At 43.5% G+C, this 18742-nt stretch overlaps 1 long non-coding RNA gene across 1 annotated transcript in view; it reads right to left on the reverse strand.

Moving 5' to 3' along the window:
• Positions 1–18742, reverse strand: part of LOC115899695 — an 83520-nt gene that overhangs the window by 24557 nt on the left and 40221 nt on the right. The window contains exons 3-4 of the long non-coding RNA XR_004059329.1: positions 5906–6107; positions 1972–2224 (exon numbers count right to left, since the gene is read on the reverse strand). This is a non-coding gene — a long non-coding RNA (uncharacterized LOC115899695). The remainder of the gene's footprint in view (positions 1–1971; positions 2225–5905; positions 6108–18742) is intronic.

Consider the following 18742-nt stretch of genomic DNA (forward strand, 5'->3'; position numbering starts at 1 on the left):
AATCCTGGTGGCAGTGTGTAGACCCAGTTACTCAGTCTAAGAGCTTCAGGCTGTTCACTGAGTCCATTGTGCAGGTAAGAGAAGTAACGTTCCGGGAGAAGAAATGATCTGCTCAAGGAAAGCCAGCTGGCTTTGGGCAGAGCAGACACCAGATCACTGTGTCACAACACAGAGTGAGTGGTGGTCAACATCACTCATCATCCAACCCTGTGGGGTTCCCAGAGCACAGGGCACTTCTCTAGACTGTGAGGACAAAGGAAACTCTGGTCCCTCTGGCAACCCTTTGAATTTTACACAATCTGTCTACTGGTTTGATATAATTTCTAAGGCAAGTGGCTCATTTTGATAAAATGAGTTGTAGCTATGAAAAGATAGCAGTGAACCTGGCTGGGTTTGTCAACTTACACATGAGAAGGGATCTGGAAGTATAATGAATGGGAAAGCAGATAAATAATTTGTGTATTTGGTCCAAATAAAAGGTGGTTACATCCATATGATGCAATAAAACAATGTAGCAGTTAAAAAGAATAGAGTGGCTACCATGGATAGCACTCCTCAATATATTGCTGAGTGAAAAGGGGTAAACTGCAAAATACTCTACCAGAGGTGTACACAATAGTACTCAGTGTGTATATGTGCATGCGTGTACACTTAAATGAATTAGAGCAGTCTGCAAGAATGTGCTATAAAATATAACAAACGTGACCTACACAGAACTAATGAAGAGACAAGGATTGAGGATGGGTGAGCTAAAAGGACTTTGGCTTTACGTGGAAAGTTTTTAATTTTTCCGAAATGAATGCAATCATTTAAAATTTATGTAATAAAAGTTTAATTTGTTTTAAAAAAGGAGAAAATAGAAATATAATTTTAATGATTCATCTATCTATTCACTCACTATTTGAGCATCTATTATGTGCCAGGCATGAAAGAAGGTAAAAAAAATCCAGGGCCTGCCCACAAGAGTATGTTCTAACATAGAAGGAGGAGATTTCCTGCTTATAAGCATGATGAGATGTATTACAAGTGCTCTGGTGAATGAAGAAGTCAGAGCAGAGTAGGAAAATAAAGAAAGGGATCTCCATGTTTCACAGGAAATCCAAAGGCCAAAAACAGAGTCCCCAGTCAATTCTGCCAAGGCCTGCCATCTTGGAAAAAAATGAGTATTATGACAACAGTTTGCAGAAGGACACATCTTTTGTAATTTTAAAGTAATATCCATGATCCCTCATTTCAGCTAGAGTTCACAAATGAATATAATAGTACAGCAGATAGTTTGCAGTTTGTAAACATTTAACCCCCATGAACGGAGAGAGATGGTTTTGTTGCTTTTTAAAGAAACTGACTCTTTGGCTGCATTTATCAGTACATATGGTTTACTCCACTAGACTAGAAATGGCTCTGCCAAAATTGCTGCTTAAATTTGGGTTTCTAAAAATAACTCATGGGAAGCCTGCAGTGTGAGAGGAAGATGGTTGCACACAGCTCCAGGGAGGAAAATCTCAAGCATTTGATTTGAATTACCTAAGAGCTGAAATTGAGTGCAAATATCTCCTTGTAGCAACTGCTATATAATTAGCCATCCTAATGGAATCCTTTCAAAACCAAGGCAGTTCAACAAGTTATTTTAATTGAAAATAAAATTTCCCAACCAACTATTCTGTCAAAACCACCTTAAGTGAAGATAGTTAAGCAGTGACCAAATCACTAGAAAAAGCATTATGTTATGGGAGAAATGAGCGGGGTGATAGGCTTTTTTTTTTTTTTTTTTTTTTTTTTGGAGACAGTCTCGCTCTGTCACCCAGGCTGGAGTGCCGTGGCACAATCTCGGCTCACTGCAACCTCCGCCTCCCGGATTCAAGCAATTCTCCTCTCTCAGCCTTCCGAGTAGCTAGGATTACAGGCATGCACCACCACATCCAGCTTATTCTTTTTTAAATTTTTTTATTTTTAGTAGAGACGGGGTTTTACCATATTGGCCAGGCTGGTCTCGAACTCCTGACCTTGTGATCCGCCCACCTTGGCCTTCCAAAGTGCTGGGATTATAGGCGTGAGCCACTGCGCCCGGCCAGGATATGCTTTTCTATATGGGTAAAATGTGGCAGTTTTCTGGGCTCCTTTTTCTAGCTTCATGTGTCTTCTGGTCTCTTGGAAAAGTATTCAGTTTTCTCTGCATCGATGTTACTGCTGGGGCTATCACCTGAGTCCGGTGCGTCACTGTTTTCTGAAAAGAAGCAGCCAAGTGAAGATCTCAGAGATAAAGAGGGGAAGAGAAGAGAAAATGGCACTTGCTTTTTGTCTCGTTCATGACTAGCACAAGGACACCTTCCATCCCAGGAGGGCCACATTCTCAGAACTTCTCTGCACCTGGACTTTCATCTTTGCTACTTATCAGCTGTGCCGAGTTATGTTCAGCATCTCTGAGTAGCAGTTTTCTCATCTTAAAAAGAAAAAGAAAAAAAAAATTGGTATTCTCACACCCCCCAGGATGGTCAGGAAGGTCAAATGTTTGCACAAACAATCTGGTATTCTAGACAGTATCTGCAACTGCCTGTATGAGGAGGGCTAGGGGACCCTTCCTCACGAGTTGAAATGGGTTGGTGCATGAGAAGGACTAGGGAGGGTAGTAGACCCCTCCTCACGAGTTAAAATGGGTTGATGCATGGACCAGCGGCATCAGTACTGCCTGAGAGCTCATTACTAGAGCAGACCCACACCGAAAAATTGGTCAAAAATCTGTATTTAACAAGTACCCCTGGAGATTTGTGTGTGGTTCACATTTGAGCCTCACTGGCTGGCTCCATCTCCCAGGTGTGAGATTCTATATCAGGTGACCTGTGTCAAAAGGAAGGGAGGGAGGAATGAAGGGATGGAGGGAGAAAAGGAGGGAGAATGGGGTCAATTAAATGAAAAAACAACAAAATTAAAAGATCTCCGAGTTACTAGTTATGTGGGTTTAGGTTAAAACGTCCTCTCAAGGAAATCTAGACCTTGAAGCTACCCTTTTTGCTTAAAGCCACATCATTGAGCTTGCGATCCCCATTCAGACCGAACATGTGGCCCCTCAGACTCATCACCAGGTCTACATCTAAAAATGCTCAGGTGGGCCGGGTGTGGTGGTTCACACCTGTAATCCAGCACTTTGGGAGGCCGAGGTGGGTGGATCACTTGAGGTCAGGAATTCGAGACCAGCCTGGCCAACATGCTGAAACCCCATCTCTACTAAAAATACAAAAATTAGCTAGCCATGATGGTGTACAACTGTAATCCCAGCTACTTAGGAGGCTAAGGCAGAAGAATTGCTGGAACCCAGGAGGTGGAGGTTTCAGTGAGTCAAGATCACACCACTGTACTCCAACCTGGGCAACAGTGAGATTCTGTCAAAAAAATAAAAATAATAAAAATAAAAATAAAATAAAAGTGCTCAAGTGGACAAATGTGGTAAGGGAATGTCTCATGCTACAGAAAGCTACCTGATTTATTTTTCCCCAAACAGCTAGGTACTGTGGTTAACCAACCTTCTAAAAACCCCAGCAGTGGCTGCCTCCAGCCCATTTCGCTTGATTAGGAAAGGAAACATCTCTTCCAGAAGATTCTGAAATTCTAGTTTCCTGAGCTTCGTGGTGACTAAAATGGAGTTGAGGGGAAATGACTCTTAGACTTTCTGTCAGTGTAAGTGGAAATTGAGAATGAGACACAAAATATGAAGAGACATATAAAATCCTAATTTTGGAATAAGGAGCCCTGGCGATGCTCAGCTTATAAGGCACTTTTAAAATCCTTACTGGGAGGAACTATAATGAAAACTTGATTTTAAAAACAGGGAGGTGGAGGCTCTGCAAGGTTGAGTGGCCAAATTAGGAATTGAGTGCTGTGTTTTCCATCCCAGGCACGCCTGTTCTATGGCCCAGTATCCATGTCCCCAGCCACCTTCCAGAAATGATCCAGCAGTGTGTTAGAAGAATTACACTATGTCTTTGTGGTCTTTGTCACTGAGTCTTCACCTGAAAATTGATTCTACTGATGAGGGGAGTAATGGTGATGTTCCCTTGGATAAAAAAGCCCAGCTTCGGAGCCAGAAACTTTTGGATTCAAATCATGGCCCTGCTACTTATAACTAACTTTTGGTAAATTGACCCCTCTGAACCTCTCAGTTTCTTCATTTTAAAAAATGGCAACAATAATAGCTAATAAGTATCAAGTGCCATTCTAGGCACTTTATGTTTATTAACTATGTGAGCAGGTGCAATATACTATTATCATTCTTCATGTAGAAATGAGAAAGCCAAGCTACAAAAAATCAAGTGACTTTCCCAAGGCCACATGGCTGATAATCGTCAGAACCAGGATTCTATAGGAGCCTGTGATGGAGCAATATCAGTGCTCTCAGAGGGCTGCCAAGAGATATCTATGAGATCGTGGAAATAAAATGCTTCCCAGGCCACCTGGCAAAGATAAGTGCTCAACAAATTATAACTATAAGGTTTCCATTTATTTTGTTTTTATTTATTTATTTATTTATTTATTTATTTATTTATTTATTTATTTATTTATTTGAGACAGAGTCTCAAATCTATCTCTCAGGCTGGAGAGCAATGGCATGATCATAGCTCACTATAGCCTTGACCTCCTGGGCTCAAGCGATCCTCCCACCTCAGCCTTCTAACTAGCTGGGACCACAGGCATGTGCCACCAAACCTGTTTTTTTTTTTTAATTATTATTATTATTTTGACTTTTATAGAGACGGGGGTCGCCTTAGTTGCCCAGGGTGGTATTAATCTCCTGGCCTCAAGTGATCCTCCCGCCTCAGCCTCCAAAATTTCTGGGATTACAGGCATGACCTGTTGCACCCATCCTAAAAATTAATTTCTTGAGCTAGCCAGAAAGACAAGGTTACTATGGCATCCATGTGGCTGATACGAAGGGGAAGTTGCTGCTTGCAGAAGTGGTACTCTCTGACAGGTTTTCATCCCCACCTGTCCTCAGCAGGCATTCTGCTTTGACATCATGGTGCAGGGCAGGAACTTGGGTGCTCTGCCCTTTGAATCTTTCTATTGATTTCTCTCACGCAGAACCTACATGGGAACCTCAGCTGGAGTAGCTGGCGCGGAAATGGGTCTCATGTCTGCCTGGCAAAAAGAATTGCCGTTTCCAAAATGAGCTGGCCGGATCTAATCCCCAAAGCAATGGACATGTATGAGTGACTCACCGCTTCTGAAATTCTCTGCAAATCCAACAGATGTGGGGGAAGATCCCCGGTATAGAAGAGGCAGCGTACATGCCAAAAACTGGCAAATGTAGAACTCTGACATAGAAGACTCTGTTGGCTGCCAAGTTACTGATCAGCCACTGCTCTCTTCTTCTTTATTAAAATATTACCAGTTCTGTTCAGGGATAAGGCAGATAGCAATGTGCTCAAAAGAAGTCCATGGCAGGGGGAAGAATTGGCCCTGGCTTGAAACAGCCATGGCAATCTTGTTATCTCTGTCAGGGACTGTCTGGGAGCTTACCTGGCCCAGTTTGGTCAGTGAGACATAGGGGAAGTCTACTAGGGATACTGGGGATTTCTGGGGAAAATTTTCTTCCCTAATAGAAGACAGGGAGTCACAGTAAAAAGACCCCTTTTTCCCTGCCTGAGGCTTTTTCCTGCTCAAAATGCTGTTATGACAAAGTGATGTCTGCAGCAGAAAGGGCCATCACAGGGATGCTAATCAAGTGCCCTGATGCGGTTGAGCTGTCAAATGCGTCCTTTTTGATGCATCTGCCAATACCAGGTGCTGGCGAGGACAGAGGGAAACAGAAACCCCTGAGCACTGCCTGTGGAAGTGTAAATTAGTACAGTCATTCTGGAACGCAATCTGGCAGTACTTGCGAAATTAAGTGTGAGTGTGCACTATGACTCACCCGCATCATGGTCCATATCAGAGAAACTCTCCCACAGTCCATATGGGCACAGGTGTGAAGAGCTCATCACAGAACTAGGCTGTGGTTACCTAATGTCCACTAGCAGCAACAGGAGAAGCAAACAGGGCAGGAACTATGGCAAGGGCAGGGTAGATGCAGTCCCTCAGATGAACCAGGTGAACACAGAGCACCAACACTGGCTCTGAAAAAGAGGGTTGAGTAAGCAAAAAAACCAGATTGAGATCTATAGCAGAATCCCATTTGTCTAAATTAAAAACAGATACCCAATCAGAACAAGACAGGGAGGATCCTCACGCAGGGCCTGCAGCAAGCACACCGGAGTGGCTGCCTATGGAGGAGGGAAGGGAATGGGAATTAAAATTCCACACTGGTCTCATCTCCTCTTGCAACAGAGGAAGCAAGTGGCTGGGGGTAAAGGGCCTGGTAGAGATCAGTGATGATGATAATGACAATGAACAAAGAAGGCATTCATAATAAAATTCAAAAGAAAACAACACAGCCAGATTTAGAGTCAGAGAATCCAGGTATGAATGCTGCCTTGATCCTTCCTGGCTACGACTCTTTGGCAAATCACAGTGCCTCAGTTTCCCCATCATGAAGAGCCAGGTTTGAAGAGTGACTCTGCAGAGCTATTATGTGAGCATCCAAGGAGATAGTGTGGGGAGATTCTGAGCTTGGAACATAGCAGGGGCTTCCTGGATGGCAACTGCCAGGAGCCCTAAGGATTCAGCTCTCTCCTCTATAAAATGGGGATTATTACATTACCCACCCAGCGTGATTATGGTGCAGTTGAAATGAAACATGATAATGAGGGACAAAAAGCAAGATCATGACACCCAGGAGCACCTCCTGTCCTGACCCCTGAGTGCAGCAGTCTGCGCTGTGCTCATGCCTGATACAGCAGTGGGGGTCAGGCTGGCCTTTCGTGATGTCATTCCTGGTGGAATATGGGCCTTACACATTCAACATATATATTCCCTTTTACTTTATTCTATGGTAATGACTGGAGTTTAACTGAATAAGACAAGCTATAAGAAAGAGAAGAGATGAGAAGAAAGAAGAGAAAAAAGAAGCTGTCGTGCTCTTATTATTCCAAGTAGGCAAAACCTTCATTTTTCCAGTGAACAGCCAGCCTCTCTCTAGACAGGTTTTCTGTAATCTCAGGAAGGACGCAACGCCTTACGTAATTATCACATCACAGGTTGTCACTGCTCTCCTTAAGGTGCTACCTCTTCTCCACCAGGACCCTTCAGATGTCTGGGAAAGCTTCCGTGAAACAGAAGGACCGTGTGTCCCTGGAGTCCGCTTTGTTTCTAATTTTGCCCTTAAGTGCAATAGGCTGCAAGAACCCCCTTTGGCACACAGCTTTCTCGTTTTCTGGAAACTCTCTTCCAGATAAACTTCCCAAATAGGGTTACAAGGTCAAAGTAAGGCTTTGATGCCTCTTGACAAATTGTTACTCCAAAAGAACAAATTATGCTGCCATTGGCAATGGAGGCATATGCCAGGCTCTGACACATTCTTAAAATAAACCCCAAAACCGGCTGGGCGCGGTGGCTCACTTCTGTAATCCCAACGCTTTGAGAGGCCAAGATGGGCGAATCACGAGGTCAGGAGATCAAGACCATCCTGGCCAACATGGTGAAACCCCGTCTCTACTAAAAATACAAAAATTAGCTGGGCGTGGTGGCGCGTGCCTGTAATCTCAGTTTCTCAGGAGGCTGAGGCAGGAGAATCATTTGAACCAGGAAGTCAGAGGTTGCAGTGAGCCGAGATCATGCCACTGCACTCCAGCCGAGTGACAGAGCAAGACTCCGTCTCAGAACAACAACAACAACCAAAACACAAAACCTATTCTAATTTTTGGCAACCTGATGGGAGAGGTACATTACCATTGTCCAGTTCTGGTGAACATCGCTGTGACTCCCGGGGACCCCAAGTTCACTGATGTGCTATCTTCCTCTTATGAGGTCTGTGTAAGGGCACCCACATCTTGCTAAAGTGGATTTTCTGCATAGAAAGAGACCTCTTTCACATAGGCAGGCCTGAGGGGTGGAGGGGTGGATGGGACAGTGAGAAAGTCAGGGAGAGAAGAGTGGGAGCCTAAAGCCTCCTGGGAAAGAAGGAAAAACAGGAACAACAAATGAAAACGTGTGTGTAAAAAACTGCAAAAGAGAAAAAAAAAGTCCCAATGTCCACTGAGGACACATCTCTATAAAATGTATGCATGCACAGCAGGAAGAGGCAGCAAGAGGCCAAGCAGACATGAAGGCAAGAGTTGTAATTGGGTGAGATGATGGTTCTGGGGTTTGGGCATTCTTTAAAATTGTTTTTATAGATGTGGTTATATTGATTTTCAAATAAGATAACCAAAAAAAACACAAAGTATGTTAGTCCAAGAATAGAAAAATAAGAGCAGAGTCAGGAGAGGAAAGGCAGAAAATGAAATGAAGTAAGGGCATGAAGACAGCAGGATCAGTCTCTTCCATCCTTAAAACCCCTCTGGGGCATCCCTCAGGGCTAAGGATAAGGTCAAGCTCCTTCCTGCAAGCAGGGAGGTCCCACATCACTCTTCCAGCCCCATCCCTGGTCGCTGGTCACAGGTTGCTCCAGCTCGCCCCTAACTCCAGTTCTCCAGCCCAGGCCTAGGTTGGGATCTCCACAGAGCATTCCTCTGGCCCCTCTGTTGGGTTAATCCCCACACCTCCTTCTGGGAAGAGCCTAAACATCTGTTCCCCTGGGAAGCCTCCCCTTTCCCCTAAAGTCGAATCGCTGCCTAGTCTCATCCTGCCAAGATATCCTGTGTGTTCCTTTTCTGAGTTTGCCACTGCAATGGTTTGTACTGAGCTGCTCCAATATAGACCTTTTGATTAGAAGTCTAACCGTTTTAGGAAGGGGACATCACATAGGGACTGTGCCAGCCATGGAAGGAAGGACTGGCCTGAGAGACGGGATAGGAAGAATGAGCTGGACAGTGCCCATTAGACAACTCCATGTCAGTTTTCCCCTTCTACTCTCTAGCCCCACACAGCCAATCCAATCAACTCTTCAAAAACTTATTTCTCAAGTGCCTGTTATCACCAAGACATTGTGGTGAGAAATTACAAAACCCAGACCATTCCTTGAGTGTATAACCTAGTTAGGGAGTTGAGACTTCAACATGAGGATTGTTAGATAACCATGCAGCAATGAAGTGTAAGATAGAACAAGATTGTCAAAGATTAATTGAGTGTGGGCACTGTGTGGTCTGAGTTCAGGAGAGCAGGGTCACTGTGGCTGCAAAGGAAAGTCCTCTGAGAGCCAGATTTAAAGGATACCCACAGGACAGGTAGGTGTGCAAGGGGTGGGGTGAGAGGATAGCATTCAGTGATCAAGGCCTAGAGTAGGGAAGGGGTACTGCATGCTCAGTGGCCAGCAAGAAGTCCCCTGAGGAAGGGTGTGTTAGGGTCAGAATTTTGAGACCCTTAAAACCCAAGCAGAAGAATCTGCCCTAGAAAGAGATGAGTGAAGACCCCATAAAGCAGTGCAGCTGATGAGAATCATTTGTGAGGATAGATGCTCAGAACAGACTAGAAAAAGATCCAGTTAAGAACCTCCTATGAAAGTGAAAGCAGGAAGACAGGCATGTGGTACCAGAGCTGCCACCTCCTACCTACAGGCATGGTGGTCAACACCAATTCATTACAGCCCAATTTCCTACAGGGCCCAGTTGGGACCTCAGAGTTGTTTCCCATTCAGGGCCAAGAAAACCCCTACCAGTGGATCCAGAGTGACAGTTCAAACTTATTTTGCCTTGCAGGTTGTATCAGTATTAATCAGAAGTGACGCTGTTACACTGCACTAACATGTCTTTCCAAATTTTAGTGGTTTAAAGCAACAAAGATTAATTTCTTTTTTCAGCTGCATGTTCATCACAGGTCAACCTGACATCATGCTCAATCTCAGCATCATCCGGACCAGGCCAATGTGGCAGCCTCTACACACAGCACTGCTCAGCAGCAGGCCAGAAGAGAGAGTGACCTCTGGAGGGTTTCTCACTAGAATTCCAACATGAAGGAAAGAAATGACATGTCAATTCTGCTCACTACTCCTTGGCCAGAATTGCTCACCATGGGCAAGAAAGTTCAGTCTTACTCTGTGGAAGGCAGAGCCAGAAACAATAAATGGCCTAAGCATATCCCCTTTCAGGTCACATGGAATTTACTATTCATCCACTCAAATAGCAAGAACTTATTTTAAAATGGCATGCTCTGCATCCAGTCACTTTCTTTCTCATTATCTTGTTCTATTTTCTTCATAGTAACTGTCACTATCTGAAATATCTTAACTGAAATGCCTTAATTGTTTAAGGATCTGTCATCTGTTGTTGCCTGTCTCACAGACCAGGTTCTAAGCTCCATATCTGCTTCGTTGGCAGTGTGGGGCACACAGTAGGACGCTCAGCAAGTATCTGTGAAATGAGTAGGTGAATGAACGAAGAGGTTCCACAGGGAAGGGACTCTGTCAGCTTAATTTAGTGTGCACAATGTCCAGCACATAGTTGGAACTCAGTGGGCTGCTGAGAAGTTAGCCAGCTTTTCATGTGTCTACTTGAAGTGACATGACTCAGCACTTCTTCCCCTCTAGGTGCATTTCCTCTCCCTTTCCCCCTGTAGGGACTTAAGCTGAACATTGGTCTTGACAGATACTATGCCTATTAATTTCAACCCTGAGACCTCCCAACTAACCTTTCTCTTTACCCTCAGGGATCACGGCCAGGTTTCACACTGGCCTGAGAACATAGGGGCCAAAGGGAAAAAACAGCCAAAGTGAAAGAGAAACAAAGAAGAGACTTCTGGCTGGGCGTGGTGGTTCACACCTGCAACCCCAGTACTTTGGGAGATTGAGGGGGGTGGATAGCTTGCGGTCAGGAGTTCGAGACCAGCCTGGCCAACATGATAAAACCCTGTCTCTACCAATAACACAAAAATTAGCCAGGCGTGGTGGCTTGTGCCTGTAATCCCAGCTACTCTGGAGGCTGAGGCATGAGAATCACTTGAATCCGGGAGGAGCAGATTGCAGTGAGCTGAGATCGCACCACTGCACTCCAGCCTGGGAGACAGAGTGAAATTGTGTCTCGAAAAAATGAAAATAAAAAAGAAGAGACTTCTGAGGGGAATGTAACCAGCCCTTGCACATGCATGCACATGCACGTAAATTGCGAATGCTTCACTCTAGTCTGGCCTCTTCAGGAACTTTCTGTGCAAACTTGGGCAAGTCATTCCCCCTGTAGGCCTCTGTTTCTCTGATAGCAAAATCTGGGTATTGAAGAAGGACATTTCTAAGGGGCCTTCCAGATCTAAAATGCTACAAGCAAGAAATCATCTAGGGGCATATTTCTCAGAGCAGGGTGGGTGGGGTTACAGCTTTTATAAGGCTTTTGTAGGCCTCACACACATTGTATCAAATACATTAATTGCACTCATATCCCTCATTAACAAATAATTCCTATGTAACTGTGAAAGTTGAGGCAAACTTGACAAATTGACATAAAGTTCTACAAAACATACACTATAACTATTTCTAGTTTGCAGTTTGTTTTCATGTTTTTAAGCTAAGAATTTTGCGTGTTTGTTCTCAAGGTTGTTTGTGGGTCTTTGAAGTATCGATAAGTCCCAGACATTCTGTTTATAGCACTTAACTGGTCAAATGGGACTATCTCAAATGTTCGGGGAAAATGTCATTTGCAGGCAGGGCCCCACCCTAGACCCACTGAATTAGAAAATCTGTTGGGGGAACCTAGATATCTCCATTATAGCATGTTTCCCAGATGATCATTTGCAAACTGAGGTTTGAAAACCACTGCCATAAAAAGATGCCGAGGAAATGGGCTGGGGGAGGCAATTAGGGAGGAGGAAGGAAGGTTACAAAGGTGACCAAACAAGGGTGAAAAGATGACAGTGCACGGCTTACGTTTTGCATGTGTGCAAATGTGCTTCTGCCCACGTGAGCCTACACGTTCCACCAGAGTAAACACATTTTGCAAAACCATGAATCACTCTGCTGAGCCCCTCCTCCAGACCCGGAAAACAGTGCTCAAACACTCTGGGATTGCATCCCCTCTGGTGATTTGCAGGACTTAATATTCCTAGCATATCATTGGGCACCCAGCCTGAAGACTGAAGGTGTTTCTGCCACGGACGGGTACTGCAGGAAGGACTATCAATAGCGCTGTCACCCAGATGTTTGTGGCAATGAGTTCTAGCTTTGGTTAGTAATATATACTAGCTCCATCAGTGAGCGGTCTTAACTCATCCACGGGGGTGGAGGTTTTGTTTAATGTTTTTTTTTTTTTAATTCACAGATAAAATTGTATGTATTTACTATTTACAACATGATGTTTTGAAAGACACAGTGTATACATTATGGAATTACTAAATCTAGCTAATTAACATATACATTACCTCATGTGGTCATCCTTTTTGTGGTAAGAACACTTTACATCCACTCTCTTAGCATTGTTCATGAATACAACACATTATTAACTACAGTCAAAATCGACTTCTTGAACTTATTCCTCCTGTCTAACTGAAATTTTATATCCTTTGGCCAATATCTCCCCAACCCCCTCCCCAGACCCTGATAACCACCAGGCTCCTTTCTACTTCTTTGAGATCAGCTATTTTAGATTTCACATATGAGTGAGATCATCTACTATCTGTCTTTCTCTGCCTGGCTTGAGCCACACACACAAAAGTTGCATGTGTACATATATGTGTGTGTCGGGTACACACACACATATGCACACAAATGCACACACATACCAAATGTTATATGCATATGTATTTACTTTATTTTTTGAAACAGAATCTCAAAATTTATTTATTTATTTTTTGACACAGAGTCTCACTCTGTTGCCCAGGCTGGAGTGTAGTGGTGCAATCTCAGCTCACTGCAATCTCCGCTTGCCGAGTTCAAGCAATTCTTGTGTCTCAGAATAGCTAGGATTATAGGCGTCCTCCACCACACCTGGCTAATTTTTGTAGTTTTGGTAGAGATGGGGTTTTAAGATGTTGGTCAAGATGATCTCGAACTTCTGACCTCAAGTGATCCTCCCACCTCAGACTCCCAAAGTGCTGGGATTACAGGCTTGGGCCACTGTGCCTGGCCTGCGTGTGTATTTAAGCATCTGCAATGATTAGAGATGAAACCTAGCAATAAGAAGTCATCAAACTATACTGCTGAGTGCTGGTTTTCATGGTGCCAGGAAAGCCTAGGATAAAGGGGTAGGTTGGAAAGAAAGGGTAAACTAATTCAAAAGGCCAAGTACTGTGCTAGGGGTTCCTACGTATGTCTCACATCAGTCCAGTGGGGAGAGCCTTATCTGTCCCTTTCTTCCAGTGAGGAAACCAAGACACAGAAAAGATTTGTGACTTGCCCCAGATACTGCAAGATCAAACCCTGACCCAGCTAACCACAAAGTTCATGTTCAGTGCCCCATGCAGTGTTGCCTGAAAGGTCCCTAGCTTTAAACATAGGAGGGTTGGGAGAAGGAAGCCTGTTCTAGAAAGGGGGAACCTGAGGAAACTGATCTCTCAAATCAGAGAGAACAACCCAAGTAATTTCTCAACAATTTAATTCACAAGCAACCAGTGGTTATTGGAAAAAAATAAATCACAGATTAGCAACAAGAAAAAAAATACACGTATAACCGCATCCTCCCTCAAGTAATAGTGTTTTCATACGTCTATATTTTTACTAGCAAATACATACTTTTTCTAGCCTACAAATGACATATTTTTGAAATTTTATCAAAACGTATAGAATTTTGCCTTTTTAAGAACATGGATAATGCATTTGCTTGCCCAGTTCTCACCTTCTGTGAATTTATGTCAATCCATACATTTATTTCCACATTCTAAGGGGGAAAGAGGAAATCCTTCACTTATTTTTTATTTGTTTGTTTCCTGTTGTCTGCTCCTCCGAACAGATGCATTTAGGAAGGGTTAAAGAGTATCCCTACTAAATGTTGTGTTCTGGCAGATAACGTGGCCTTCAGAAACACACTAAACAAAAATTAAGTTGGTTTCCTCCTCCTCATAGATGAAAATGAAGAATAGGTTTTGTAGCAATTGAGAGAAAAATTTTTTTTCTAATTATCTTAATGCCAAAGGAAAAACCAGCTGTCCTGTCTCCCCCTGCACCGTGGGGAGCAGCCCTCCAAGTGCCCCCATCACCCCTTCCAGGCATCCACTAGTTGGGAGAGTGAAAAATAGCCTCCTTTTCACTCCCCTGTTGTTAACGAGGCTCCCTATTGAGATGTAGTTAATCACATCAATTAAGAGCTTTTCTTGCACTTGGCCTTGCCCGCCAGGCACTGGCCCTGTGTCCATGGAAAGGTGGGTAAGATAAGCAGCCAGTCAGGTCATGTGATAATTAAAATACAGATATTCTGCTTTTTCCTCTCTTTCTATGTTTTTTCATTTGTACTTTTTTTTTTTTAATCGGGCATAAGTCACAGGCAGTGAAATGCTCAATTCGTAAATAAACAGTTGGATGAGTTTGACAAATGCAAGTATTCAAATGCACCAAACCAGCAAGACACAGAACATTTCCTTCTCCCAAGTGTTCCTGTGTCTTTCGAAGTTGCCTCTGCCATCATCCCAGAGAAAACCACTGTAGTGACTTCTAGCACAGTCATATGAATGGAGTCACGTTCTGTGTTTAAAGATAAACATGAATAATGAGCGAGAACAAGCAGCTTCTAGCAGGAATGTAAAACAGGGTAGACAACTTTGGAAAAGAGTTTAATAGGTGCTCAAAAGGTTATACATAGACTACCATATGACCCAGCAATTCCACTCCTAGGTATATACATGCCCAAGACAAACGAAAACATACACCCATACGAAGACTTGTATGAACCTTCAGAGCAGAATTGATCATAACAGCCCCACCACCAAAGAAACAACCCAGTGTCCATCAACTAATGAATGAATAAATAAAATGGGGCATATATTCATACAATGGAATGTATTTGGCCATAGAAAAGAATGAAGTAACTTAGATGAAACTTGAAAACATTATGCTAAGTGAAAGAAGTTGCTCACAAAAGACCATATATTCTGTGATTCCATTTACATGAAATGTCTACAATAGGGGAATCCACGGCCAGGCGTGGTGGCTCACACCTGTAATCCCAGCATTTGGAGGCAGATCACTTGAGGTCAGGAGTTCGAGACCAGCCTAGCCAACATGGTAAAACCCCGTCTCTACTAAAAATACAAAAATTAGCCAGGTGTGGCAGCGTGCGCCTGTAGTCCCAGCTACTTGGAAGGCTGAGGCAGGAGAATCACTTGAACCTGGGAGGTGGAGGTTACAGTGAGCCAAGATCATGCCACTGCACTCCAGCCTGGGTGACAGAGAGAGATTCCATCTCAAAAAAAAAAAAAAAAAAAAAAAAAAATTTCAGTGGTTGCCTAGGACTGGAGATAGAAGGGAGACTGGGAGGTGATATGTAAAGGGTACAGACTTTCTTTTGAGATGAGGAAAATATTCTAAACTTGGTAAATTGTATGGTATGTACATTATATCTTAACAAAGCTGTTTAAAGAAAAAACAAATTTAGAATCACAAAAAGTAAAGACAATTGTTAACGGGCGGAGAAGACAGACCAGTTTTCCTTCATGAGAAGTTTAACTGCAAAAGTGTTTGGCACTGTGGCCCAAGGACCCCATGCCACCTGGGAAGCATAATTGGTGTTCAGGAAAGAAGGTCTCCTTCCCTCCCACGAGAAGGTTGAGGAGTTGGCTGCTTTCCTCAGGAATCCCTCCTCATCTCTGCCATTGTAGCGTAATGCAGCCATAGGCGATATGTTAAGAAAAAGGGTCTGCTATGTTTAATAAAATGTTATTTATAGGCACTGAAATTTCCTTTTTCATTTCATGTAATTTTCATGTACCACAAAATATTCTTCTTCTCTCGATTTCCTTCACTACCATTAAAACATGTAAAAACCGTTCTTCACACTTGGATTGTACAAATACAGTGATGGGGACAGATTTGGCCCATGAGGCATAGTTTGCCCATCCCTGACATAAAACATATAAATAGTGTCCAGCACATAGTCAACTGCCCTGCTTAGCCATTGAGCCTGGGCAACAACGGCTGAGAGTTCACCTGTGTTAAGCTGTGTACTGAGCCTTTCCCTGCCATATCTCATTCAAACCTTATCATAATCGTACAAAGGGGGTTCTCACATGAGAAAGCCAGGACTTAGGTGAGAAAAGAAGCATTGTAAATCCAGGTCTTTCTGACGTGAGCCATTGCTTCTATTCATGATAAAATATGTGCTGGCCACCAGGACACAACAGGGAACTGACTCACTTGGGCTCAGCTCCAAACAATACAAATCATGATTTAATTAATCTGAGATGTGTGTTGCACAAAGCAAGGGCTAGAAGGAGGAATGAAAGGGCACTCACTACACAGTAAGTAGTGAGGGAGAGCCCCTAAAGAAGGGATGATGGCCTGAGAACAGCCATGCGTCTGGTGCAATACCGAGTGCCAAACAGATGAGGCTGGAAAGGTAAATCCACCCTGAAGCCCTGCTGTGCAGAGCTCGGGGACGTGGTTGTCTCTTATGCTGGGGGTGGAAGGAGACACTGGTCCCCACTTTTTGAAAGGGAACTCCGCAACCTCAATAGCCTAACCAGCCCTTATTTCAGCCATTCTAGTTTATGGGAATATGTCCTAACAAAGTAGGAAAACATAGTCACAAAGATTTTGCTTTAGGAATATTCATGGCAACACTGTTGATAATAGTGCCAAAGTTGAATTCATTTTCTAAGTGTCTGCCCTAGACACTTAGAAAAATTCAAAGGGTTTTGCCACTTAGGTCTGAACAACGGTGACAGCTGGTGTCCAAGCAATCAAATGGTGATGTAGTAGAAGTGCACGTGTTGATGTCAAAGTATATTTGTCATGTATTTAGTAAAAGAGCTATTTACAAACTAATGTATATACCACCATACAACTACACACATACATAGACACACATACACACACACACATACATAGACACACATACACACACACACGCATCAGTTTGTTTAATTAGTTACATCTAAGTGATATAAGGGTTTTTCCCTTTTTCTGGAAGAGGTATGTACTGCTTTATAGTAAGATGAGAAATAAAACTGATGCTGGACAAGAGTTCAAAACTCCCAGTGATTTAATTGGTTAGGTAGAATCACTATTCATTAATTTATCCAATACAGCCTTAGGAAGGATCCATCACAAGCTAGGAACTGGGTTATGCACTGAAGAATCGAGAGAGATGAGACAGACAGAGCTCCATGTTGAGTAGGAAAGCTGGTCAGGTAACTGCGTCCGTTCATTCAGTGGCACTGATGTTCTATAGCATTTTCAGACAGGAGCCCCAGCTCCCGATGAAGGGTCCAGCCTCTTCTGCTAATTTGATTTCAGGATTGGCTGACACCCCACAAAATCAGCTTTGGATCAATTTAACGGAAGACCTTCTGGTATCCACGATGAGACTAGTGTTTGGATTGAAAGTTAGGCCAATGATACCACCATGTGAGTCTTTCTTTTCCTCACTCACAAACAGGGTAACCTCTTGCAGCTGTCAGGATAAGCAAAGGCCTTGGAAGTGTTCTGCAAATGGCAAGGCCCTACACACACTGTGGGAGAGATTTAATGCCGAGATCCCAACTTCATTCTACAAGGATGACGACCTGGAATTTAAATGACGATGGATGCCAAAATGCAGGGAGGAAAGCATGTTTATGAACTGAAAGGCTGAACAGAGACAGGCAGTGAGCAGTGGGATTCTAGGTCACCACACCTTGGAGGGACGGACACCTCATTCTGTGCCTCCCACCTCAGCCAGCGCCAGGGTGACTCCTGACTTTCTGGTGCTTGTTTGTAACCCCAAAGACAATCTGTACATTTGAAATTGGATAAAATTTCCCTGCAGGTTTTTGTTCACATATATTAAAGAGAAGTATTTAGGAAGCATTTAGTACCTAGGGCCATGAAAACAAATCTTAACATATCTCACTGCTGGTAGAGTAGAAAGAGAAAGGTTTTTCCAGTTAGGTATAAGGGTTTGAATCCTTGTTCTGTGCCCTTTTGTAAGCTATTATCCCCTAGCTTCGGGGCAATAATACCTTTTCTACATGGTAAATAATAAGAAAAGCAACACTTTTATACAGTATTGATGCTCAATAAAGAACAGTTGTAATTTTCTTAGTGGGAAGGCCTCAGGGAACTTACAAAGCAATGAGGTCATATCACCCAGAAGCTGGATGTGGGGTAAATCAGCTCATTCTGAATGGGAGGGAGGCCCAGGGTGGTCTGGTCATCTCACAGCTAAACTTGACGTCAGCTCAGCCTGGAAGCGGTGAGGTGAGAATACCCTGTCTCTCTCAATGATGCAGGAAGCTAAACTAAACTAAAACTCCAAATGTGAAACTGGCCCTGTGTTCTGCACTCCTCTGAGATCATGGTTGTGCATGAATAGAATGCATTCAATTTTTCTGGGGAGGGAAAGGAAAATGAATTAACCAGAGAGTAAAGAAGGTACTGCTGGGGCAAGCACGGGCTGCCAGAGACCCGCCATGATCAGAAGTACCTGTGATGCTTCATCAGAGTAACTGGGGTGATTCTAGGTCAATCTCTTAGAGTCAGCAGGCCTGGGGTGGGGCCCAGGATTCTGTATTTTACCAAGACCCACTGATACACTTCTGATGCATCCCAAAGGCAGTCTTGGGAACCATTCGTGTGGTGGAGAAGACACTGGGCATTGGCCTCGGG

This window comes from Rhinopithecus roxellana, chromosome 9, assembly GCF_007565055.1.
Source record: "Rhinopithecus roxellana isolate Shanxi Qingling chromosome 9, ASM756505v1, whole genome shotgun sequence".
Lineage (NCBI taxonomy): Eukaryota > Metazoa > Chordata > Mammalia > Primates > Cercopithecidae > Rhinopithecus > Rhinopithecus roxellana.